General features: G+C 42.8%; 1 protein-coding gene across 1 annotated transcript in view; it reads left to right on the top strand.

The window, feature by feature from the left end:
• The first annotated feature begins 220 nt into the window (after positions 1-220).
• Positions 221-25,134, top strand: part of LOC136886040 (cytospin-A) — a 471,506-nt gene continuing 446,592 nt past the window's right edge. The window contains exon 1 of the mRNA XM_067158760.2: positions 221-395. The gene's annotated coding sequence lies outside the window, so the exon portion shown is untranslated. The remainder of the gene's footprint in view (positions 396-25,134) is intronic.

The raw sequence follows: 25,134 nt of genomic DNA, 5'->3' as shown, positions 1-25,134 counted from the left end.
CAGTATTTTAATTAGCTGATGCGTGTGCGTTTTGAAGTGTATTTCTGCTGATACCTAAGCACCGTCTGGTTTTTGTGAATGACCAGCCAAGTGCCTTCGCCGAGGTGTTAGCGATCAGAAATAATACGGTTGTGTTGTACTCTTGAGTGCTTAATTTTTTTTTTAATGTTCTCTTAAGTTTCCCAAACGCCTTGGCCAATCTTTACCTGTTATTCCACGAATCGTTTATTGGTAGCCTGGTTTTGGTGGTATTGCGTGTAAAAAAAAAAAGTGTAGAAGGCTGCTGAAGAATAATTACGAAGTGTATTGAGCAGAACGTGTGGTGTGGACTGTTTGGTTAGATTACATCTTGTTTACTACAGAGACGGAACGTAACAACCGGATTGGAGTCATGGGTAAGTGTTATCTCTCTCCATACACCTGTCTTCCACAACAGCATGCTTGGCATCCGCCCGCGCGGAGGTTTTGTTTTGATCTTGTTCAGCGTATGTCAGATCCGTCCCTTCTCACGATCAATATTTCGAGAGTACTTACATTAAATATGGTGCCTTTGATGGCATGTCAGTAAAGAATTATTGTTGCATAGTATGATAATGTGTGAATTAGTTTGGTTGTATGGACTTAAATCGTCTCTGTTGACAATAAACTTGATATAATTCCTCCCCTGAGTTGAATCGGTAACTTGTCTTCCCCTTACCCGGAAACCATGGGTTTGATTTCAAGCTCGGCGGGAGGGGGCGTTAGAACAGGCTTCACGGGCAGGGAACACAATCCCAAATACAGTCAAACGAGGCTTTGCCCCAGTATCTGGATAGATAACCTTTAAATTTTTTTAAGATACAAATTTATAAAAACCGGTAAAAGTATAGTTTATTAATCATAAAATGACACGTTTCGCTATTTAAGTAAGATTTCTTCAAATCAAGTATTGATGAAGGTTTTTTTTTTTTTTTTTTAGGTGTGTATTATTTTAAATCACGTTCAGTGTTGAATAAACGGTACCTTTTCCAGGTATGTGATAGTGTTTTATAAATTAATATCTTGGTTTTCGACAGACTGAAAACTTCTTCTTCTTCTTCTTCTTCTTCTTCTTCTTCTTCTTCTTTATCTGTTTATCCTCCATGGTCGGCTTTTCCCTCGGACTCAGCCAGGGATCCCACCTCTACCGCCTCAAGGAGCTGAGCTTTAGACTCTGGGTCGGGGAATACAACTGGGGAGGATTACCAGTACCTCGGCCAGGCGGCCTCACCCGCTATGCTGAACAGGGGCCTTGCTGGGGGATGGCAAGATTGGAAGGAATAGACAAGGAGGAGAGAAGGAAGCGGCGGTGGCCTTAAGTTAGGTACCATCCCGGCATTTGCCTGGAGGAGAAGTGGGAAACCACGGAAAACCATTTCCAGGATGGCTGAGGTGGGAATCGAACCCACCTCTACTCAGTTGACCTCCCGAGGCTGAGTGGACCCCGTTCCAGCCCTCGTACCACTTTTCAAATGTCGTGGCAGAGCCGGGAATCGTACCCGGGCCTCCAGGGGTGGCAGCTAATCACACTAACCACTACACCACAGAGGCGGACAGACTGAAAGCTTAACCTTTAAATTTAACAAAAAGGATTCTGGAGTCATTTGGCATGGTGGTAATAGTCTTGGCAGACATAAGCCCTTATGGCTGTGCGAGAAACAGATTTTAAGTAAAATCTTGGTACAATAGTACTTAAGAGTTCCATCAAACCGAGGAACTCTTAGGTCTGCGATGTAGAACAGTGTAATGTTAGAGCATTCCTTTGTTTTCTAGATAAGACACTGACCTTGAACAATGATTAGCTAGCGATATGCTTTTGAGGGATCCCTTAAGATTGCACGAGGCTCATTTCAGGACCTTTGAACTATTATTGTGTGGGTGTGTCTCCAACCATTGTCCCGTTTCTACGGGATCGGGTATGAAGCGAGATGAATCTTCCTAGCCATTTTTTACAACTGGATGTCCTTCCTGACGTCAACTTCATCAGAGTGAATGAGATTAAATGAATGATTTGATGTAATATGATAGCACGAAGGGAGAGGGTGAAAACCGGTGCCGGCTCCCAATAGCAGCAAGGGGGTCTGCTCAAGGCTTTACTTCCCCATTGGACGGACGAATAACCATCAACATTGCCGTATTCCCTCGCTCCTTATGAACACTGTAGAGAGGTTTGGAATTGAATCCAGGCCTTAGAAACTGTATACCACCAAACTCTCCTACCCCTTCGTTCAACATTTTGGACCACGGTGTCAGGCCATACAGACTAGACGCCTTAACCATGTGGTCACCAGGCAGGCTTAACCTTTGAACTATCAGTAAATCACAATAATTACCTATGAGATAAAGCTTAGTCTTCTTCTACCGCTTTTCCCACATCTGTGGGGTCGCTGGTGCGAACTATGTCGCACATGTGGATTTGGCCCTGTGTTACGGCTGAATGCCCATCCTGACGCTAACCCTATATGGAGGGATGTAATCACTATTGCGTGTTTCTGTGGTGGTTGGTAGTGGGAAGTGCGTTGTCTGAATATGAAGATGAAAGTCCCCGAGCCAGAAGAATTAATCGTACGCGTATAAAATCCCCGACCCGGTCGGGAATCGAACCCGGGATCCGCTGAACTGAAGGCCTCAATGCTGACCATTCAGTCAATGAGTCGGACGAAGATAAAGCTTGATCATGGGTCATATAGCTTTCAACTTATATTCGGGAGATAGTGGGTTCGAACCCCACTGTCGGCAACCCTGAAAATGGGTTTCCGTGGTTTCCCATTTTCACACTAAGCAAATGCTGGGACTGTACCTTAATCAAGGCCATGGTTGATTCCTTCCTAATCCTAGCCCTTTCCTGCCCCATCGTTGTCATAAGATTTTGTGTGAAGGTGCGACGTAAAGCAAAAAGAAAGCAAGCTTGGTCATGCTTTTTTAATAATACGAATGTGGGGCTATTTTGAAAGCATGCAGTATTTAGTAGGAAATTTTTCAAAAATATCACACAGTATGAATTGTAAAGCTGATTTCATATAACTTAAAGGTATGGTCAGCCTGGGTTCGATTCCCGGCCGGGCAGGGATAATATCCACGGTTAATTCATCTAGCTCGGGGATTGGGTGTTTTTGACCTCTTAATGCACATCTTCATTTACATAGAACACATCACACTTCCAACCACCACAAAAACACACGATACCGGGCGAGTTGGGCGTGCAGCTGTAAGCTTACATCCGGGAGATAGTGGGTTCGAACCCCACTGTCGGCAGACCTGGAGATGGTTTTCCGTGGTTTCCCATTTTCACACTAAGCAAATGCTGAGGCTATACCTTAATTAAGCCCACTCCTAGGTCTTTCCTATCCCATCGTCACCATAAGACTTATCTGTGTCGGTGCGACGTACGGCAAAATTATATATACCGTATATAAAACCCACGAAAGTGAATATATTGGTACCGGAAAGGGCATTTGGTCTTAAAACTGGGCTTATTCTTCCCCGTCATTACCGACCGCAGATAATTGGCAAATGGGGCAGGAAAGAAGTAGACTGCGACTGTTGAACGTTGAAATTGAGTAGTTTTATTTTCAGTTTGCTTTACATCGCGCCGGAACAGATAGGTCTTATGGCAACTATGGAATAGGAGTGGGAAGGAAGCGGCCGTGGTCTTAATTAAGGTACATCCCCAACATATGCTTGGTGTGAAAATGGGAAACCACGGAAAAAACATCTTCAAGGCTGCCGAGAGTGGAGTTCGAACCCACTATCTCTCGAAACTGGGTAGTTATTTTTTTAAATAATGTTATTAGTTTTACGTTCCACTAACTATGTTAACGGTGTTCGGAGACGCCGAGGTGCTGAAATGTTGTCCCGCAGGAGTTCTTTAAAGTACAATTGAATCTGCTGACATAGAGCATCTTCAAATACCACCGAACTGAACCGGGATCGAACCCGGCAACTTGAGCTTAGAAGGCCAGGGCTCTATTGCCTGAGCTACTCAGGCTAGCTCCTGTGGTTTTGTTGGTGGTATTCCTTTTCTATACTTTGTTCCAACACTTTTTTCTTCTCGGCGTTTTCCTCCTCTAAACCCTTTATTTCCCACAGCTGTTCCTCATCTAAAGCGGCCTCCTGTTTTTCTGACTCCCTTCCCGTGTCTTTTTCTCTTTTGTACTACAGTACATTTCCGATTGTTTTTGTTTTTATTTTGCCTCCAACTCCTTAAAAATTAGGCCTACGCTTGTTTTGTAACGACGCGACGTACAAAAAGACTCATTCCGAGTATGGTAGTACCACTTCCAGCAGAGCCGTGGGAAAAATCTTACAGCACTATTTACACTGCTTTTGAACTAATCTTCCTGTGGAACTAAGACTATTATCCGGATTCCAGTGGTTGTAGGAGATTCCGAGGGCAATCACTGATCATGTGTTTTTTTTAATTGAACTTATCCCTCCATTTTAACTTTTACCTTCCCAATTTCAGCTTCCTTCTCTGATTCCTACACTCCCAGACTTTCTTAAAAATTACTGGCGTTGAAGGGACCTGAATTATTATTATTATTATTATTATTATTATTATTATTATTATTATTATTATTATTATTATTATTATTGTTGCCGGGCTGCGTGGCTCAGACGGTTGAGGCTCTGGCCTTCTGACTCCAACTTGGCAGGTTCGATCCTGGCTCAGTCCGGTGGTATTTGAAGGTGCTCAAATACGTCAGTCTCGTGTCGGTAGATTTACTGGCACGTAAAAGAACTCCCGAGGGACTAAATTCCGGCACCTCGACGTCTCCGGAAACCGTAAAAGTAGTTAGTGGGACGTAAAGCCAATAGTAGTATTATTTAGCCCTCCCGGTGATCATGATCGTTAAGTCTCAACTCGGTCTGATACCGTGGTTAGCTGATTGGAGTCCGCTGGTCGAAAACTATTCTTGATCAGAATGTTGACCAGTACGGTAGGAGAGGTGGTGGTACATAATTTCTGATCGCTAGATTGTATGCCAAAAGCCTGGATTAAATTCCAAACCTCTCCGCAGTGCTCATATGGAGTGAGGGCTTATGACGCGGTTGATGGCGATTCGTCCGTCGGATGGAGACGTAAAGTTTTGAGCAAACCCCTTGGTGGTATTGGACAGGAGGAGGCTATGTGCCGGCACCATGTTTCGCTTTCCCCCTTCCTACTATCATATATCACATAATTCATTTCATCTCATTACCTCCTCTGATGAGACTGACGTCAGGAAGGGCATCCGGTCGTAAACATTTGCAATGAAGATTCATCTCACTTTATACAGTATACCCCTTTATAAAGTATAACACAAGCTCCCCTACCCATTCGGCCAATATTCTGATGGTGAAAAGTAGTTCGACAACGGGACTCGAACCGGCTAACCGCGGTGTCAAACTTCAACGTCTTAACGAACTTTATTTTATTGTAATATTTACTGCATATTAAACGCGTTCGTATTCATGTTGCATTTTACTAGTACTCGTATTATAATGAATTAAATTACTAGTCCAGAGCATACTATTTATTGAGGGTTGTGCCTAGATGATCTTTTGCCGACCGGGCGAGTTGGCCGTGCCGTTAGGGGCGCGCAGCTGTGAGTTCCCATCCGGGACATAGTGGGTTCGAATCTCACTGTCGGCAGCCCTGAAGATGGTTTTCCGTGGTTTCCCATTTTCACATCAGGCGAATGCTGGGGCTGTACCTTAATTAAGGCCACGGCCGCTTCCTTCCCATTCCTAAGCTTTTCCTGTCTCATCCTCGCCATAAGACCTATATGTGTCGGTGCGACGTAAAGCAAATAGAAAAGAAAAAAAATCTATTGCCGACTGCTGTTTCTTCCGAGATGATGGCCCGACAGTCAGAGTTTTTACTTAAACACCATTGAAACGGACGGTAAACTGAAGAATTTCAGTCCATATCCCGTTCTGAAGTCTTGAGTCTGGTAGGTAGGAGAAACAGGAAGGAACTGTCCTTCGTTGTCTGCAGGAAGATGTGGTCAGGAGAAGCTAATTGATTAAGATAACAAACACTGTGAGGTGTTGGGTGTTATACAGCGTTATGCGCCTTAAATAACTCATAAACCGTTAAAAACACAAAACCCCGGGGTCCGAAATCGCGGGGGTGAAAGGAGGGATTTCCCACCCCCCACCGACGATTTTATCTCAAACGGCCCCAACCACTAAAATTGCCCTTGGTGGGGGGGGGGGGGAATTCTTTCATTATAAAATAACGAGGGAAATGTAGAACACATATAATTTATTACTGAAAATAATGATTTTTACTGTACATATTTTCATAAAAAGCATCAGCAATAATTCAAATGACTGCCAGACCTTGAGCAATAAAACAACGCAGCAATGGCAATGGCATCTGAAACACGGGCAGAAATGTTAAATACTAATAATAATTTCGTGTGGCTATTTCTAGCCGAGTGCAGCCCTTGTAAGGCAGACCCTCCGATGAGGGTGGGCGGCATCTGCCATGTGTAGGTAACTGCGTGTTATTGTGGTGGAGGATAGTGTTATGTGTGGTGTGTGAGTTGCAGGGATGTTGGGGACAGGACAAACACCCAGCCCCCGGCCCACTGGTATTAACCAAGGAAGGATAAAATCCCCGACTCGGTCGGGAATCGAACCCGGGACCCTCTGAACCGAAGGCCAGCACGCTGACCATTCAGCCAACGAGTCGGACATGTTAATTACTTGAAGCTCTCCTCCCTTGTCATTGCTCGAGCTTACACCACTCCTGTACTTCTTGGAGAGGGTGTGTCTCCGATAGGAAGCCAATATTCACTTAAGCAGTGTACAAACAGACTAATTTATTCAGTCAATACATAGCCCTGGTAGAGGAAGATTCCTCTAGTAAAGCAATAAATCAGGACAAATCGCGCCTTTCTGGCCTTTCTTAAGAAAGCGCCAGGCAGTCTCTCATATACTTCTCAGCTGATTGGAATAACTTTCTAATCTTTATAATTCTTGTTATAACAAAAAAATTCAAGCAAAAGTTCTAAAATTTACATTTTTCTGAGGGAGGGGGTAATTTAATTACAGGGGAATTTTATACCCCCTCCCCCCTCCGGATACTGTCTCAAATAAGCTCTAGTAGACCACTTCTTTCTGATTTCGCACCCTGCCAAACCCCATGGCGCTACAGCCCCGAAGGGCCATGGCCTACCAAGCGACCTCTCCTCAGCCCGAAGACCTGCAGATTACGAGGTGTCATGTGGTCAGCACGACAAATCCTCTCGATCGTTATTCTTGGTTTTCTAGACCGGGGCCGCTAACTCACCGTCAGATGGATCCTCACTTTTAATCACGTAGGCTGAATGGACCTCAAACAGCCCTGAGATCCAGGTAAAAATCCCTCACCTGGCCGGGAATCGAACCCGTGGCCGGGGGGTAAGAGGCAGTCACGCTACCCCTACACCGCAGGGCCGGCCATAAGCCGTTAAAGGTATTGAAAATCTGTTTTAACTTTATAGTGATGCTACTAATGCACTCATAATCGAACTTGCAGAACTTTTTCCAGAGTGCCAGTATCTACCGAGATAACGATACTAAGTTTAAAATCTTGAATCTTTCTTGGGCGTATCCCAGTTACATCTGGGGTCACTGGAACCACTCAGGTTCATTTCGGGTTTGGCCGGAAATTTAAGACCGGGTGCCCTTCTTGATGCCATGTGATTTTTGAGAAGAAAATCTCAACCCAGAATCGACAGGGATTCGAACTTCATTCTTCTGGGTAGGAAACCAGCAGCTAATTCTTCTTCTTCTTCTTCTTCTTCTACCGCTTTTCCGACACATGTGGGGTTGCGGGTGCGAACTGTGTCGCACATGTGGATTTGGCCCTATTTTAATGCCGGATGCCCTTCCTGACGCCAACCCTGTATGGAGGAATGTAATCACTTTTGCGTATTTCTGTGGTGGTTAGTAGTGTAGTGCGTTGGCTGAATATGAAGAGGAAAGTGTTGGGACAAACACAAATACCCAGTCCCCGAGTCAGAAGAATTAATCACATGCGATTCAAATCTGATTGCCAGCCAGGAATCGAACCCGGGACCCTCTGAACGGAAGGCCTCAATGCCGACCATCAGCCAACGAGTCGGACGAAGCCAGCAGCTAATCCAGTCAACAAATCACGCCCTCAGTGATTTTAACTTTTTATTTTAAAAATAAAACGACACTATTTTCTGTGCTTAGCTTTCGAGTCATAGGCATTGTAAATTGAGGGCTGTGATTATTTTCAAAATTCGACATGTAGTTCTCGAGAAAAGGGAATGTCTTCAAACATGCTTCATTCACGAGCTGTGGGCTGCCCTGTTCGAATGAATCAGTGACCAGGCGGCCAAGGCACAAGCCTACGCTGTCTATGAATCTCGATTCTCTTCACCGTCTCCTGACTGGGCACGTTACTTGTGCTATGGTAACCTTGCAGGATTTAAATCGTGACATTTAACCAGCGTTACTGAATGTGTGGAATTAAACCAAAGTTGTATTTCATCGATATTCTAAAGGTACATAATAAGGGGGACAATGATTAACATTACATGTCAAGATGATAATTTTCTCTCTTAGAAATCGCCGTATATCCGTGATTTCGTTACCTGTTATCTACGACAGTATTGAAGGTTTCATTCATACGAAGTTATTATAATGTATTTACTGTACGGGCACGTTAGAGCCAGAAGAAGGTGGAAGGGTCATCGTATGCCATTAGGCTCAGGATTTATATGTAGCGCGTGCCTTGACCGCCTGGTTTGTGATGCATTCAAATAGGACAGCCCGCAGCTGGCGAATGATACGTACAGTACATGTTTGAAGCCACTCCATTTTCTCGAGAACTACTTGCCGGATTTTTAAAATGAATCCACCCCCTGAATTTACAATGTCTTTGACTCTAGCGCTAGGAGTAAAAAAAAATAGCCCTACACTGCATGATTTTTTTTTTATTTTCTCTTTATTTTAATTCTAGACATTTATAATTATTCCACATTAAGGGAAGAATAGTTTAAAAATTCTTAAAATGATTTTGAGAGATTTATTGCACGAAAACTAACATGTGCCTAATTAGTCCCACCATGCACTGTCGACATATTTGTTTTGAAGGTTCACTTTCCATTTTCAGGTTGCTCACTTGAGGTGAAAGTCCTTGAAACAGTTCTTTTTGGTTGTAATGCACAATGCTACATCATCCTTTTCGCAAAATATAAGGGTTTTCCCCCTTGCATGAGGGAAATTTGCACCGTTGTGTAGCGTCTTTGTGAATTGGCCAGTATTCCAAACGATCTTGACAGACTGGTTGTGGAGGGAGAACTGCTGCTGAGGACTTCTTCCTCTTCTTCACGAGGTCTCCTTCTACTTCAAAATTTGGCCGTCCTCGCTTTGGGGTGATTGACAACCCCACTTGACAGAGTGAAAGGGCTAAAACTTCCCGGAATTTCATCCGACAATGCACGTGCCTGCAATATCTCCTCTCTCAAGAATGACATTTTCTATCGTGTTTCCCACCTAAAATATTATTCAAAATGGAATTAATATATTCGTTGACATTTACACACACAAAATGCAATAAAGTAGGTAAGCAGCATACCGTATGTCATTCCATGTTTGAGGTTATCATACCACCACATGATCAGACTGCATAATGGGACGAATTAGTCACATATTTATTTTTCTAAAATAAATCTATACCAAATATCAAAATGCTTTTTAGTGTATTTGAGTATGAGCAGAAGACTTACTAGTAACAATATGATTTTTCTTATTTGCACAAGAATACAAATACGTGGTATTATTGCGTGTGGTTTTTAGCGCGAATAACGAACTCCCTCCCGCCCTGGAGGACTTACAAATATTTGCTTCCGCTTGTGCTTCCAACCTTTTGAAATATAAAAAATGCTTGCTTACATACACAGATGTCACAATCCTTCGTCCCATCAGCTATAAAGGTTCACTTTATCTTGCGTAACTATAGTTACGGTGAAATATGTATTATGTGCCGAAATCATCCCACTATGCAGTGTAGGGATAGTGTACTTCAATTGTTTTTAATGTTAGTATCATTGTCTTGGGAAATATTAACACTGTGGGAAGTACTGCAAGTTCGATTATGGTCCCATGGTATTTTTCTTTTTCACAATTGGCTTTACGTCACACCGATACAGATAGGTCTTACGGAGATGATGGGACAGGGAAGGGCTAGCATTGGGAAGGAAGCAGCCGTGGCCTTAAATTAAAGTACAGCACTAGCATTTGTCTAGTGCGAAATTAGGAAACCACGGAAAACAGGCTTCAGGGCTGCCGACAGTGGGGTTCGTACTCACTGTCTCCCGAATACTGGATACTGACCGTACTTAAGCGACTGCAGCTATCGAGCTCGGTACTTACATTATTGTACATATGAAAATATTCATTTAGAAACCAGGTACGTAAAGATTTCCAAAGTGCCTCATTTCGTTGATTATTGCTGGTAATTCCTTCCACACACAGACAGCACTTACGAGTATTGCATTGGCAACCAATAATTATTGTTCCACAGTAGCGCCATTCAGGGCTTGTTTTTCTGTACCCTATTTTATCAGACATTTTCTTCAGAATAAGTCGTAGCATTAGAGATTTTTCCCTTGTCGACATATCCACTAATTTTCGCACTAATTGCAAGAGGAAGATAGTCGATAGCTGCCCACTTTCATATGTTGATTTAATTGGTAGGTAGCATCCTGGAAAAAACACTTTGGGATGGCCGCCATTAACCACTTCTCCACTCAATTTTGCTACTTGAGGTTGTCGATCAACCCACTCTTAAATTCATAGCAGAGACGGGAAGTTGTAACGCGCAATTAATTAATTAATTAATTAATTAATTAATTTCATTAAGTTAATTAATCAGTTGCCGAGTTGAGTGGCTTAGACGGTTGAGGCGTTGGCCTACTGACCCCAACTTGGCAGGTTCGATCCTGGCTCAGTCCGGTGGTATTCGAAGGTGCCCAAATACGATAGCCTCGTGTCGGTAGATTTACTGGCTCGTAAAAGAACTCCAGCGGGACTGAATTCCAGCACCTCAGCGTCTTCGAAAACCGCAAAAGCAAATATCATTATTAATGTATCGGTTTCTAGTGTATGTTTGTCTGTCTATCCCTTAATTCCGTTTCTTGATACGGGGTTAGGATGAGCTGAGATGAATTTATATGGCATGTTTTACGGCCGGATGCCCTTTCTGACGCCAACCCAATGAAAATGAATGATGGTGAGTGAAAATTGGGTAAGGAGATGGAAGGAATCGGCTGCGGCCTGTGAATAGGAAATGTCCCGTCATTTGCCTAGAAGTGAAAATGGGGAGCCATAGAAAACTATTCCCAAGACAGTGGACGGTTGGGTTCGAACCCACGCGTCTCCCGGATGCAGAGCTCTGCTCCTTAGCCGCAGCACGTTCACACGCCCGACCACTCTGCTCGCTAATTAATGACTTGTATATAATCGAGTGAATTGACTACGTAGTACAAATCGTGTAGGTGTAAGCTTGCAGTCAGCACCGTCAGAGACGAGAGATAATAACTAGGCTCACTCTACAGAAAGAAAGTTTAAGATGTTGATTGCCGTTATAATACTTGCCTGACTGTTCAAGATGAGTGGTTCTATAGCATTATGCCTGCACTTCGTGGCGTTCAACAAGTTTTTTTTTTCATTAATTATAAGAAAATGCCGTACAGGATCGCAAAAGTCTGAATGTCGTTGGCTAGGAGTTAATGAAATGAAAAGCTTAAAACTACATGTAAGATGTAAGGTATATCGTCGTTCCCTATGCCCGCCATCAAATTAGCGTGCGTTAACAGTAAAATAAAATCTGACTGCAGGTACGACCTTTTTATTTTCATGGCAGTGAGTAAGAAACGGTATCATTTGAGGAGATAAAACCAACATGATGGCATAGCTACTAGGATAGAATCGATACTAGCGTAGGCAATACCAGCATGATAGCATAGATAGGAAGAATCGATACTAGAATAGATCATACCAACATGATTGTATAGCTAGGTTAGAATAGATAATACCAATATGATGGTACAGCTAGGTTAGAATAGATAATACCAATATGATGGTACAGCTAGAGATAATACCAACATGATGGTACAGCTAGGTTAGAAGAGACAATATCAACATGATGGACTAGCTAGGTTAGAATAGATAATACCAACATGATGGTACACCTAGAGATAATACCAACATGATGGTACAGCTAGGTTAGAAGAGACAATATCAACATGGTGGTATGGCTAGGTTAGAATAGGTAGTACCAACATGATGGTAGAGCTAGGTTAGAAGAGACAATATCAACATGATGGACTAGCTAGGTTAGAATAGATAACACCAACATGATGGTACAGCTGGAGATAATACCAACATGATGGTACAGCTAGGTTAGAAGAGACAATATCAACATGATGGACTAGCTAGGTTAGAATAGATAATACCAACATGATGGTACAGCTAGAGATAATACCAACATGATGGTACAGCTAGGTTAGAAGAGACAATATCAACATGATGGTACAGCTAGGATAGAATAGATAATACCAACATGATGGACTAGCTAGGATAGAATAGATAATACCAACATGATGGACTAGCTAGGTTAGAATAGATAATACCAGCATGATGGTACAGCTAGAGATAATACCAGCATGATGGTACAGCTAGAGATAATACCAACATGATGGTACAACTAGGTTAGAAGAGACAATATCAACATGGTGGTATGGCTAGGTTAGAATAGGTAGTACCAACATGATGGTACAGCTAGAGATAATACCAGCATGATGGTACAGCTAGGTTAGAAGAGACAATATCAACATGATGGACTAGCTAGGTTAGAATAGATAATACCAACATGATGGTACAGCTAGAGATAATACCAACGTGATGGTACAGCTAGGTTAGAAGAGACAATATCAACATGATGGACTAGCTAGGTTAGAATAGATAATACCAACATGATGGTACAGCTAGAGATAATACCAACATGATGGTACAGCTAGGTTAGAAGAGACAATATCAACATGATGGTACAGCTAGGATAGAATAGATAATACCAGCATGATGGTACAGCTAGAGATAATACCAGCATGATGGTACAGCTAGAGATAATACCAGCATGATGGTACAGCTAGAGATAATACCAGCATGATGGTACAGCTAGAGATAATACCAACATGATGGTATGGCTAGGTTAGAATAGGTAGTACCAACATGATGGTACAGCTAGAGATTATACCAGCATGATGGTACAGCTAGGTTAGAAGAGACAATATCAACATGATGCTATAGCTAGGTTAGAATAGATAATACCAACATGATGGTACAGCTAGGTTAGAAGAGACAATATCAACATGATGGACTAGCTAGGTTAGAATAGATAATACCAACATGATGGCATAGCTAGGATGGAATCGCCGGATAGGATAAAATGTGTGTTCCCCATTCTGCTCTACCTTCACGATCGGACCAAACTATAGTACTGTACCGTTTTTAACCTGGACCCTATAAGTATTTTGGCTATACAGGTAATGTATCTGATGGTACCCTTCTAGATTGCGCCTACTGAAACATATACAACCACCTACTGCACAAGCCATACTTTCCCTCCATTCATCACAGGTACTGTCCAGTCCCATAGCTGAATGGAGTTGTACTTCCTCTTAGACAAAAGTCACCACTACCAACTCAGCGTTTTGGTTTTCGGTCCTCGGGGCCCCAGGGTCGATTCACGGCCGAGTTGAGGGTTTTAATCTTAAATATAGACAATTCGCTTGGTTCGGGAACAGGGTCCTTGTGCTATCCCCAACATTCCTGCAACCTTGCACACAACACTATCCTCCGCCACACTATCGTGCACTTTCCCATACAGAGCACATGCCCCACGGTCGTCGGAGGTTCCATCTTACAAACGCGACACCAAGCTAGTATTAGCCACTCAGAATAATAATATATAATCAGGAAACTAAAAAACCAAGGTTTTTAAGAAAGGCCAGAGTTGAAGACGGGAAAGACGTGGACGAAGGAAAGGAAAGAGCAATACCGGCAACGAATGAAAGGGCACCGGGCGAAGATCAAAACCCAGAGAAGACAGCTGAAATAACGAGGTCCCTAGTAGGTCGATACAATGAAATGAATAATAATAATAGTAATAGTAATGAAATGGTTCTATGTTATGAGTCTAAATTGATAATAATAATAATAATAATAATAATAATAATAATAATAATAATAATAATAATAATAATGTTATTTATTTTACGTCCCACTAACTACTCTTTTACGGTTTTCGGAGACGCCGAGGTGCCGGAATTTAGTCCCGCATGAGTTCTTTTACGTGCCAGTAAATCTACCGACACGAGGCTGACGTATTTGAGCACCTTCAAATACCACCGGACTGAGCCAGGATCGAACCTGCCAAGTTGGGGTCAGAAGGCCAGCGCCTCAACCGTCTGAGCCACTCAGCCCGGTAGTCTAAATTGAAACATCTAGATACTGTTGATAAAACTGAGTGCCTGTATTCAGCAGAAACATTGAATATTATTGGAAAAAGTAGACTTGAAGATATCCGAAAAATAGAAAGGAAATGCTAAGAAAAATTCTAGGCCCAAATGTAAAAAAAAAAAAAATAATAAAAAAAAATTAAAAAGAATGGAGCCGCCTCTGTGGTGTAGTGGTTAGCGTGATTAGCTGCCACCCCCGGAGGTCCGGGTTCGATTCCCGGCTCTGCCACGAAATTTGAAAAGTGGTACGAGGGCTGGAACGGGGTCCACTCAGCCTCGGGAGGTCAACTGAGTAGAGGTGGGTTCGATTCCCACCTCAGCCATCCTGGAAGTGGTTTTCCGTGGTTTCCCACTTCTCCTCCAGGCGAATGCCGGGATGGTACCTAACTTAAGGCCACGGCCGCTTCCTTCCCTCTTCCTTGCCTATCCCTTCCAATATTCCCATCCCTCCACAAGGCCCCTGTTCAGCATAGCAGGTGAGGCCGCCTGGGCGAGGTACTGGTCATACTCCCCAGTTGTATCCCCCGACCAAGAGTCTGAAGCTCCAGGACACTGCCCTTGAGGCGGTAGAGGTGGGATCCCTCGCTAAGTCCGAGGGGAAAACCGAACCTGGAGGGTAAACAGATGATGATGATGAAAAAGAATGGAGTGAGCAGACTCAAATCTAAGAAAGAATTGTATCAAAGAATAGGAGGAGTGGTTACATTGATGAGGAAGAGGAGGTTACAGTTCTATGGACACTTGTTGAGGATGGACAGTAACAGAATAACGAAGATAATCTTTGAATTATTCAGGAAGAGGAAGACAGAGAAGTGAAGTTGGACTTGACGAAGATGGGGGTACCGGAAGATTACATCACGGCCAGAAATCGATTTAGACAACTCGTCAGAAAGTTCGTGGTTTTCAGGAGACTGGGGAAACACTAGTGAGAAAAGGGGATATTCTGTACAGAAGATTGACAAAGACGTGCCGAATTTCCTGGCCAGAGTGAAGGAGTTACCTTCTAGTTTGCCCGTCATTCCCCTTCGGGGTGGGGAATGAAAACCTTTCCGAAGTCCTAGATCCTGGCACAGAGTGAAAACAGAGAAGGTTAAAAATAGCGCAAACATTGTCAAACGTGGTCCATAGATGGCCGAAACGAAAGAGAAAAAACAATAAAATATTATTAACCGAGCTCGATAGCTGCAGTCGCTTAAGTGCGGCCAGTATCCAGTATTCGGGAGATAGTAGGTTCGAACCCCACTGTCGGCAGCCCTGAAGATGGTTTTCCGTGGTTTCCTATTTTCACACCAATTCACTAAATTCAGTGTAAATTAGGCTAAAAGTCACAAATATAGAATATTCAGTGGCGTCTTTCCCCTTTAAAATCTCCCTGTGGATGGGGGCGGTAGAATAGCACCCACGGTAACCCTTGCCTGTCGTAACAGTGGACTTTTAATTTCGTGTGGCTATTTCTAGCCGAGTGCAGACCTTATAAAGCAGACCCTCCGATGAGGATGGGCAAGATTGTACTGAAAGGGCCCCATTGGCTTTCAACTTGGGAGCGTGGATTGGCGACCACGGGGCCCTAAGTCGAGTCCTGACTTTCCTTCCACTTACTGCGCCAGGCTCTTCACTTTCATCTATCCTATCCTACCTTTCTTGGTCAACTGTTGTTCTTTTCCGATCCCGACGCTCTTGGAGCACTCGAGGGCTAGGGAGTCTTTCACTTTCACGCCCTTCGTCGCCCTTGTCTTTCTTTGCCGGACTCTTCAATTTTTCGAAGTGTCGGATCCCTTCCATTTTTCTCTCTGATTAGTGTTATGTAGAGGATGGTCCGACTCATTGGCTGAATGGTCAGCGTTGAGACCTTCGGTTTAGAGAGTCCCGAGTTCGATTCCCGGCCGGGTCGGGGATTTTAATCGCCTTTGATTAGTTCTTCTGGCCAGAGGACTGGGTGTTTATGTTTGTCCCAACACTTTCCTCTTCATATTCAGACAATACACTGCATTACCAACCACAACAGAAACGCGCAATAGTGAATACATCCCTCCATATAAGGTTGGCGTCAGGAAGGCCATCCGGCCGTAAAACAGCGCCAAATCCACACGTGCGACGCAGTTCGCACCCGCGATCCCACAGGTGTGGGAAAGCGGTAGAAAAAGAAGATGTAGAGGATGGTTGCCCAGTTACACTTCTTATTAAAACAATAATCACCACCACCACCACTCCCCCGCCTTAAATTATGGTGGTACCAAGGAACACCAAGAATGAATCTTGCTTCTTGCAGCTCGATAGCTGCAGTCGCTTAAGTGCGTCCAGTATCCAGTATTCGGGAGATTGTGGGTTCGAACCCCACTGTCGGCAGCCCTGAAGATGGTTTTCCGTGGTTTCCCATTTTCACACCAGGCAAATGCTGGGGCTGTACCTTAATTATGGCCACGGCCGCTTTCTTCCCAGTCCTAGCCCTTCCTTGTGTCATCGTCGCCATAAGACCTATCTGTGTCGGTGCGACGTAAAGCAACTTGCAAATAAAAAAAATAAAAAAATTAAATACCGGACTCCGTTAGTTTGTGTTGTCTTTTATTCTTCACCATCTTTTTCTCTCCTAGACGACATTTAAACGTTCTTCGCTTTACCACCGAACATGCTTGCTATATCGCAAGACATCCTTTCTTAATTGTATGGGCCTGCCCGAGGTTATATACTACAATCAGGTCAGTAATAATTAAATCGTTGACAAGTGACATGTTGACTGCTAGTAGACAATATATTAATAATACAAAATTCGATTGCGACATTTGACGAAACGAGTTTTTACGGTCCGGTTGCTGCAACAACAGATTGTGGAGAGCTAGGGGGCAAATGGTGGAGCACAACCTGTCTATTACCATATGGAGTAATGCTCGAGCCCATCCAGAGAGACTCCGCCAGGCCAGCCAGCTCAGAAAAATAACTTCTCACATATTGCCATCTGCATTTATTGTTCATAGTCGTTGTTTTCGACCAGATAGAATGTTCTACATTTTTTTTTTTTTTTTTTTTTTTTTGTGTGGGTCGTTTCTAGTTATCTATCTGCACATATAACTGTATAAAATGTAGTCCCCGTCTTGGATTTTGTGCAAGCTAATCTCTAGAACTACCGAACGGTTTTGATATGGTTTTCACCGTTCTATACAGCATTTATCGAGGAGGGTTCAGGTGCATGAAATATTAATACTACAAAAGGAACCTGAGCAATGACAACTTTGGTGAAGGAAGTGAAATAAAATACGGCTATCTGAGCCCTTTTTGTCTTACAATGTCGGTGATAGAGCCCTATAAGTACGTGTGGAGGAATTGTCGAGTGTAAAAGGTTCTAGAAAGGGTGCGCTGCGCCAGTATTCCTCAAACGCTAGACTACGAGAGATTCTTCTGGATGTTTTTTACTTTTTACGAATAAATGTTGCATGTTGTTGTTGTTGTTGTTGAGTCATCAGTCTGTAGGCTGGTTTGATGCAGCTCGCCATGTTACCCTGTCCTTTGCTAACCTTTTCATTTCTACATAAGTGCTGCATCTTACCTCTCCTCTGGTGTGCTTGCCATATTCATGCCTTGGTCTACCCCTACCGTTCTTACCGCGTACACTTCCCTCAAAAACCAACTGAATAAGTCCTGGGTGTCTTAAGATGTGTCTTATCATTCTCTCTCTTTTTCTCGTCAAATTTAGCTAAATCGATCTCCTCTCACCAGTTCGATTCAGTCTCTCTTCATTCGTGATTAGAGCTATCCATCTCACCTTCAGCATTCTTCTGTAACACCACATTTCAAAAGCTTCTATTCTCTTTCTTTCTGAGTTAGTTATGGTCTACGTTTCACTTCCATACAATGCCACGCTCCAGATGAAAGTCCCCCAAAACATCTAATTCCTATATCAATGTTCGAAGTTAGTAAATTTCTTTTCTTAAGAAAGGCCTTCCATGCTTGTGGTAATCTGCATTTTATATCCTCCTTACTTCTGCTATCATTAATTGTTTTACTACCCAAGTAACAATATTCATCTACTTCCTTTAAGACTTAATTTCCTGAGTCAACTGACTTCATTCGACTGCAGTCCATTACGTTTGTTCTGGACGTATTTATGGTCGTCTTGTACGTCTTACCCAAGACTCCATCCATACCATTCAACAATTTCTCGAGATCTTCTGCAGTCTCAGGTAAAATAACAATATCATCGGCAAATCTCAGGCTTTTGATTTCCTCTCCTTCGATTGTGATTCCCTTTCCAAATTCCTCTTTGATTTCCTTTACGGCCTGTTCTGTATAAATAGTGAAAAGTAAGGGGGGAGGGGAATAAACTGCAGCCTTGCCTCACTCCTTTCCGGATTGCTGCTTATTTTTCAAAGCTCTTGATTCTTATCATTGCAGACTCATTTTTATACAGATTGTAGATAATTCTTTCTCTGTATCTGATCACGATCACCTTCAGAATCTCAAATAGCTTGGTCCAATCAGCATTATCGAATGCCTTTTCTAGATCTACGAACGCCATGTATGTGGACTTGTCCTTAATTCGATCCTCTAAGGTCAGATGTAAAGTTAGGATAGCTTCATTGCATTGCATAATGGAAATACTGTATTATTAGCAGAATAATTTTCATGATTATGTTTAGAAATGAAAGATTCATGCATTTTTGTATATAAAATTACATGCTTTGCGTATAAATATAAAAACAGTTGGCGTATGTATACGTGACAAGTATTTCGCAAATAATTTTAAGATCACGTAATACTTAATATTATTAATTTTAGTTAAATTTGTGAGCATTAAGGAAATTGCAAACGTATGGGCAAATACATACAGTTCTTTCTTTTTACCGCTGTAGGATCTCGGAGGGCAGTCTTCCCTGGCATGCTGTACTGTTTGCTTCGCAGCTCTGCATTCACAATATGGTGAAGGGCTTTTTACCATTGGTACTGCAAATCTGCACATATCCTGTGATTTGTTCATATTCGATATATTTGGGAGTGTCATGTATTGGTTGCCTTCCGCGATCGGATCTGCTACTTCTCGTATCAACCAACTCCTCAGTTGGTCTTGCGAGACTGGGCAACCCCGATCCAGCTCTCAGTCCAGAATATAATCCGTGGACTGGCCCGGACTCGAAGCCAGGGCCTTCGTGTAAAAGACAGGTTCGGGACTAGCAACATTGTTTACAGTATAAGCAATATGTGTGTGTAACATTTTATTCTATTAAAGATGGAAACAAATTTATTTCATTACATCGTAGAATATTATGTGACATATTTGTATGCAAGTTCTTTACTTTAACAATGTAGTCAGTTTGCAACACAGGATTCCATTCCCTGCCCTTCTGTGTGGTAGGGGAAGAGGACTAAAATTTAATTTTTAAATACTTATGTTATTGGTCCTATCGAAAAGTACAAAGAAAAATTATAGAGAATACAATTTCCGATCATTTATGTCTTAATACAGTTTTACCGTACCGACGCTGGTAACAGAATTCATGACTTTAGACTTTTGTTCCTTAATCCATATCAACGCCGAGCATTGTTCACGTGGACATATAGTTCAGTCGTGTTAACTGGCAATGGGTTTTGTCATGATTGTCTCAAGGTGTAAAACCGCGTGGTCGTTGGTCCATTTAGACAAGAACAATTGTGAAGATGATTAGAAAAATTAGAAAAAATCATAGAGGAATCCCTTGAAGAATAAGACAAGAGGGAGTCGTGAAAGAAGGAAGAAATCTTCATTCTTCGACTTTACATACCGATTTTCATTAAATTCTTTTCAGCCATTTTCTCGTGATGCCCGTACATACATACATACATACATACATACATACATACATACATACATACATACACTAGTGTCCAAAAGTTAAGCATAAGTTACGAATAAGCAGGGAAACAGGAAATAGACCGCAAATCGCACGATATAATATGCACCTACCAAAGGAGTGTTCCCTGCTTTGAATAGCTGCGTAACCGCAAGGTAAACACAGCCAGCGCTTGCGCCCCAGATTCCCTCAGTGGTTTTTGCCCTGTTATAGTGTGCGGAGTGTAGCCTCGTGGTGAACGTGACAGCATAATGGCACAACGATACCATTTGGGCCCCGTTTTGGAGGGTAGAATAGTCGGCCGCCTGGAAGCAGGCCAGACACAGACAAAAGTCGCCGTATCCTTGCATGTGGTACAAAGTGTAATTTCCAGGCTTTGGAGTCTATTTCGAGACACAGGAGATATTAGTCGTAGGCCAGTACCAGGTCGACCAAGGGTAACCACCACACAGCAGGACCGATATCTGGCCTTAACGCCCGACGAAATCGGAGTGCATCTGCAAGGCAATTGTCGGCGGAGCTTGCAGCCGTCTCAGGGGTTGCCGTTTCCCGGCAAACTGTGTACCGGAGGCTCAGAACAGCAGGGCTGTTTGCCCAACGTCCAGCGGTGTGCGTTCCGCTCACTCCAGCACAGAGACGGGCTCGTTTACTGTGGAGCCGTCAACATCGAAAGTGGACCATGAATGAATGGAGTCATATGCTCTTCACAGATGAATCCCGCTTCAGTTTGCAGAACGATTCCCGTCGCACATTAATCTGGAGAGAACCGGGTAGCCGATGCAACCACAGGAACATCGTGGAACGGGCTGGTCGTGGCGTCGTAGTGTGGGACGGCATCATGTTGAATGGCTGTACAGACCTGCACATCTTCATAGGTGGTCCGAGATACACTTAACGCTCGGAGATACAGGGATGAGGTACTGAGACCACATGTTCGACTCTTCAAAGGTACGGTTGGTCCAGATTTCCTCTTAATGGACGATAATGCCCGACCGCACCGCGCTGCTCTGGTAGATGAATTTCTGGCTGGGAAAGACGTTCATCGCATGGACTGACCAGCGAGGTCTGCGGATTTGAATCCTATAGAACATGCCTAGGATGCATTGGGGAGGCGAATTGCACCCCGTCAGCCTCCCTCCAAGACCTTCACATTGCCCTTTTGAAGGAATGGGATCGACTGCCACAAGAGCTCTTGGACCATCTGATAAGAGAGCATGCCACGTCATTGAGAAGCATGTGTGGCCGTTAGGGGTAACCAAACAGCCTATCAACAGCATATTTTGTTGTGGAAGATATTGCCAAGTTTTGTTAGTTGTTGTCAAAGGCGTACCTTAGCTATCAGAACCTTTCTGACACTGTATTTTTTTTTTGGACCAGTTATGTGACATGGTGTATTAGTCAGCTTCCGTTTGTTCAGCAATCCGTCTGACATTCCTATCAGGCGGTGTGGCCTCGTTTAGTGATTATGCTTAACTTTTGGACACTAGTATACATACATACATACATACAGATAGAGAGACGGACGGACAGACAGACATGACGGAAAATTAAAAAGTGCATTTCATTGTTACTGTGAACGCGACCGATATAGAAATACCATTTTTTTTTTTAAATTCTGAGCAATGTACAGCCAAAACTCTTATTTTATATATAGATGCAGTCAGATTGGAACCCAGGATTCCATCCCCTGACCTTCTGTATGGTTTTTGAAGGCTGGACGCTCAGCCCATTGCTGGAGAGGCAGATTGAAACTTTAGAAATGTTCTTGTTCATAAGAATGCTGCGAATATTCTGGGTAGAAAGGAAGACCAATGAGGAAGTCCTCAACTTGTCAGATAAGAAAACAGCTAATAACATTAGTCGAGGAACAAACGCTCAGGTACATCATGGGAGGTGAACGATATGAACTTCTCCAACTCATCGTAGGGGGAAAAATTGAAGGAAAACCATCTGTGTGGAGACGGAGAAATTCCTGGCTCAAAGACTTGCGCCGCTGGCTTGGACGAACTTCTATTGAAACATTCTGAGCCGCTGTTTCCCGAGTTATCGTTATCAACTGGATCGCCAACCTTCGTAGGGAGACGGTATCATCATCATCATCATCATCATCATCATCATCATCATAATAATAATAAGAAGAAGAAGAAGAATTAAATGAATGGATGACCTTATCGCAAGCAAACTCTTGTACAGGATGCCTGATCAGAGGCACTCGGCGTAGCTGTGGGACTGACTATATAGCATGTCAATGTCCAAGTTTGGATGAAGCAACTTGGTTAGATAATAATGTTATTGATTTTACTGCCCAGCAGCTATTTTTACTTCCGAGACACCCGCGGTGCTGGAATTTCCGCAGGAGATTTAACTTACCGGTTGTTCTACCAGCTCAAGGCTGGCGTGTTTGAATATCTTTAGATTTTATCGGACTGAGCCGGGATCGAACTCGCCAGCGCTTCTACCGTCTGACCTTCATTGCCCGGCAGTTTAGTTTTTTTAAGGTAGTGTTAGGAACGTACCTTTGTTTTATTCTTCCGCGGTCTAAACAGACTCCTTTTAACACTCGAATTTGCAGTGCTGTTTATTACAGATCTTGAGAGTCCGTATCGATCCGTGATGGAACTTGCGGGCACGTATATAAACATTTTCTGGCTGACAGAGAAGCTGAATTACGTTTACTTTTCGTTCATCGTTTTCAGAACCATTTTCTTTTCAAATTAAGCAACGTGTTTTCTTTCTCTTACTAGCCCTCTTAGTGATCATGATCGTCAAGGCGTTGAATTCTAGGCGGTCTGACACCGTGGTTAGCCGGTTCGACTCCCGTTGGTCGGAAAAATATTCATCAGAATGTTGGCCGGCAGGGTAGGTGTGGTGGTATACAATTTCTAATCACTAGATTGCGTGCCAAAAGCCTGGATTAAATCCCAAACCTCTCCGCAGTGCTTGTATGGAGTAAGGTCATGCGACGCTTTTGATGGTGATTCGTCCATCGGATGGGGACGTTAAGGCCTGTACAGACCCCTTGGTGCTATTCGACAGGAGTAGGCTATGTGCCGGCACCGGGTTTCACCCTCTCCCTTCCTACTATCATATATATCACGTTATTTATTTCATTTCATTAAATCCTCTGATGAGGTGACGTCAGAAAGGGCATCCGGTCATAAAAACCCGCCACGACAGATTCATCTCACCTCATACCCGACCCCGTAGAGAAACGGGACAAGGATTGGACTAACATACATTTTCTTTCTTTTACTCTTACTGAGGTAAGAATATACTTCCGAGAATCTGAAGTTTGCCCATAAACGATTTCTTCTGAAAAATTAATTCTCTCTACACACCAGAAGCCGATTTGTATCTCGTTTTAAACCAGCAGACTGGACCGTGAGAAAAAATTCTCCCAACTCCAGTCGTTGCTAGCTTCCAGAAAACTACGATGCGGACGTTCTCCTATCGATCCTCGGCTCTGTCTCGTGCTTAGAAGTCTTAGTAAAGTGATCCGGGGAGCTTCCTCATTTGAAAACCAAGTAACCTCGGTGTAACTGGTATTGACTGCCATGAGATTGGTCTACACACAGTGCTGCCTCAAGGAAGACAGCTGTCTGGCAGAAAGGCAAGGAAGGCTCCATAAGGCATTAAGTGCAATAGTGTTTAAAAAGGTGGGGATGATCGTGAGAAAATATGGAACCTTACGCATTTCCTTTATAGATGTGGAACTATCTTAAAGAGCAAGCTGATTCAAATATTCAATTGGTTTTGCAGTTGTATTTATTTATTTATTTATTTATTTATTTATTTATTTATTTATTTATTTATTTATTTATTGTACGCACAATTGTGCGGGTTCGTATTTTATTTATGTCTGAGCTTATTTGACGTTTCCTTGGCGCTAGACCGGACTGCAGTTCTTGTGCGGGACACGTAGCATGTACTTCAGCTGTTTTTATTTTGTACTTGACCACCAGGCGGCAGGAAGAAGAGTTCAAAAATACAGTTCATTAGCAATATGGCGGGAAGCAGTAATGGCTAAAGTAAGCATTTATTTATTGCATTCATATTAATCTAGAAGCTTTACTGAATATCAGAATATTATCAATGAAGTGTGTAGGTTGTGTAGCAAACGTAAATTGTGAACTTACAACATCGTACGTAATACCATGAGGTTTTGAATGTTGATACGCACATATGTGCGGGCTAGGTTTCCTTACAGGAGTGCTGGGTGCTGTCACAAAAAGGACTGTGAAAGAGAAACTCGTACTCTACAAGAGAAATGTAATGTATAAGATTTTAATTGTTTAAAATCGTTCCACACTGTAAAATAGAACATTTGATCATACACATGTGCATATTCACATGCACTGAGTTGAATTTTTTAAATTTTTTATTTTTTGCGAGTAGTGAATGAAGTCCTGACACGCACAATTGTGTGGGTTCTGTTTTTCAGCCGATAGTTCTTATTTTGTAAAATAAACTGTAAAAACATATATTTGAGAGTATTTTAGTAAGTTTTTGACGTTTTGACACCTCCAGATTTCTTTCAGGTCTGACGACAAGCTGCTGCTGCCAAAAGGGCAGTAATAGCAAAACTCCTTCTCAATGTAGAAAATGTAACGTTTACTTGTGTTTGAACGAAGATTTAATTGTTTTAAATTATTCCCCACTGTAAAATAGAACATTTGATCATGTACATATGTATATTCACATGCATTGAGGTAATTTTCCTTTTTTGTAAGTAGTGAAGTAAGTCCTGACACGCACAATTGTGCGGGTGC

This window comes from Anabrus simplex, chromosome X, assembly GCF_040414725.1.
Source record: "Anabrus simplex isolate iqAnaSimp1 chromosome X, ASM4041472v1, whole genome shotgun sequence".
In the NCBI taxonomy this organism is placed as follows: Eukaryota; Metazoa; Arthropoda; class Insecta; order Orthoptera; family Tettigoniidae; genus Anabrus; species Anabrus simplex.
This window is presented reverse-complemented; position numbering and strand designations above follow the sequence as displayed.